The 2,853-nt window shown below is 46.2% G+C and overlaps 1 pseudogene; it reads left to right on the top strand.

The window, feature by feature from the left end:
* Positions 1 to 454: 454 nt before the first annotated feature.
* Positions 455 to 1,755, top strand: LOC112918042 (keratin, type I cytoskeletal 18 pseudogene; annotated as a pseudogene).
* Positions 1,756 to 2,853: the final 1,098 nt, after the last annotated feature.

The following is a 2,853-nucleotide window of genomic DNA, read 5'->3' as shown; positions in this document are numbered from 1 at the left end:
TATATGTGAAGTCCATCTGGTCCAGTGTGTTGTTCAAAGCCCTTGTTTCCTTGTTGATCTTCTGTTTATATATTCTATCCATTGCTGTGAGTGGGGTGTTAAAATCCCTTGCTATTATTGTATTATTATCAATGTGTTTCTTTAATTTTGTTATCAATTGGTTTATATAATTGATAACATATAATTGATAACATATAATTGATATAATATAATTGATATAATATAATTGATATTATATATATAAATACGTATATTTATATATATATATAATAATGCCCCAAGTTAGGGGCATAAATATTTATATTTCTTAGATCTTCTTATTAGACAGACCCTTTTATTATGATGTAGTGTCCTTCTTCATCTCTTATTCCAGTCTTTGGTTTAAAATCTAATTTGTCACTGGCTGGAGCCTGAGTCCTGGGTTCCCGTCTCACCTTCTTACTCTCCGAACAGCATGAGCTTCACCACCTGCTCCACCTTCTCTTCCAACTACCAGTCCCTGGGCTCCAGGCAGTCACCCAGCCACCGGGTCCAGACAATCAGCAGCAGTGCAGCCAGCGTCTATGCAGGTGCAGGGGGCTCGGGCTCCTAGATCTCTGTATCCTGCTCCACCAGCTTTCAGGGTGGCTGGGGGTTCGGAGGCCCAGCTGCAGGGATGGTTGGGGGACTGGCAGGCATAGACGGTATCCAGGGAGAGAAGGAGACCATGCAAGACCTGAATGACCACCTGTCCTCCTACCCGGAGAGGGGGAGGAGCCTGGAGGCTGATGATCAGAAACTGGAGATGAAAACCCGGGAACACCTGGAGAAGAAGGGACCCCAGGTCAGAGACCGGGGGCATTACTTCAAGACCATTGAGGACCTGAGGGCTCAGATCTTTGCCAGTGCTGTGGACAATGCCTGCATCGTTCTGCAGATTGACAATGCCCGTCTTGCTGCTGACGACTTCTGAGTCAAGTATGAGATGGAGGTGGCCATGCGCCAGTCTGTGGAGAGTGACATCCATAGGCTTTGCAAGGTCATTGATGACACCAATGCCACTGGGCTGCAGCTAGAGACAGAGATCGAGGCTCTCAAGGAGGAGCTGCTCTTCATGAAGAAGAACCACGAGGAGGAAGTAAAGGATCTATAAAACCAAATCGCCGACTCTGGGTTGACAGTGGAGCTGGATGCACCCAAATCTCAGGACCTCAGCAAGATCATGGCAGATATCTGGGCCCAGTATGACGAGCTGGCTCAGAAGATCTGGGAGCAGCTGGACAAGTACTGGTCCCAGCAGATCGAGGAGAGCACCACGGTGGTCACCACACAGACCGCTGAGATAAGAGAAGCTGAGATGACCCTCATGGAGCAGAGACATACCGCCCAGTCCTTGGAGATCAACCTGGACTCAATGAGAAACCTGAAGGCCAGCTTGGAGAACAGCCTGAGGGAGGTCGAGACCTGCTATGCGATGCAGATGGAGCAGCTCAATGGGGTCCTGCTGCACTTGGAGTCAGAGCTGTCCCAGCCTGGCAGAGGGGCAGTGCCAGGCCCAGGAATATGAGGCCCTGCTGAAAGTCAAGGTCAAGCTGGAGGCTGAGATTGCCACCTACTGTTGTCACCTGTTGGAAGATGGGAAGGTCTTCAGTCTTATTGATGCCCTGGACAACAGCAACTCCTTGCAGACAGACCATCCAGAAGACCACCACCCGCAAGATCGTGGACAGCAAGGTGGTGTCTGAGACCAACAACACCAAAATTCTGAGGCGTTGAGGCAGCAGAAACAGGGTACCCTTTGAGGAGCAGGAGGCCAATAAAAAGTTCAGAGGTCAAAAAATAAAATAAAATAAAATCTAATTTTTAGATTTTAAAAATTGGGGGCAACAAGGTGGCTCAGTTGGTCAAGTGGCTGCCTTTGGCTCAGGTCATGATCCTGGGGTCTTAGGATCAAGCCCCATGTCGGGCTCCCTGTTCAGCAGGGAGTCTGCTTCTCCCTCTGCTTCTCTCCTCATTCACTCTCTCTCTCTCAAATAAATAAATAATTTTTAAAAATCTAATTTATTTGATATAAGGATTTCTACCCCAGGTTTCTTTTGACGTCCATTAGCATGATAAATGGTTCTTTACCCCCTCATTTTCAATCTGGAGGTGTCTTTGGGTATGAAATGAGTCTCTTGTAGACAGCATATTGATGGGTCTTGGGTTTTTTTGTTTTTTATCCAATCTGATACCCTGTGTCTTTTGATTGGAGCATTTAGCCCATTTATATTCAGAGTAATTATTGAAAAATATGAACTTAGTGCCATTGTGTTACCTGTAAAGTCAATGTTTCTGTGTACTGTCTCTGTTCCTTTCTTGTCTATGTTACTTTTGAGCTCTCTCTTCACTCGAAGGATCCCTTTTAATATTTCTTGTAGGGCTGGTTTGGTGACCACAAATTCTTTTAGTTTTTGTTTCTCCTGGGAGCTCTTTATTTCTCTTTCTATTCTGAATGACAGCCTTGCTGCATAAAGTATTTTTGGCTGCATATTTTCCCCCTTTAGCACCTTGAATATATCATGCTAGTCCTTTCTGGCCTGCCAGGTCTCTGTGGACAGGTCTGCTGCCAGTCTTATATCTCTACCATTATAGGTTAAGAGCTTCTTTTTTTACATTTTTATTTATTCATGAGAGACACACAGAGAGAGGCAAAGACACAGGCAGAGACACAAGCAGGCTCCATGCAGGGAGCCCGATGTGGGACTCGATCCTGAGTCTCCAGGATCATGCCCCAGGCATGAAGGCAGGTGCTCAACCACTGAGCCACCCAGGAGTCCCAGGTTAAGAGCTCCTTGTCCCAAGATGCTTTCAGGATTTTCTCTTTATCTCTGA

This window comes from Vulpes vulpes, unplaced genomic scaffold, assembly GCF_048418805.1.
Source record: "Vulpes vulpes isolate BD-2025 unplaced genomic scaffold, VulVul3 u000000678, whole genome shotgun sequence".
In the NCBI taxonomy this organism is placed as follows: domain Eukaryota; kingdom Metazoa; phylum Chordata; class Mammalia; order Carnivora; family Canidae; genus Vulpes; species Vulpes vulpes.
The sequence above is the reverse complement of the archived record's forward strand: the minus strand, read 5'-3'. Positions and strand labels throughout refer to the sequence as shown.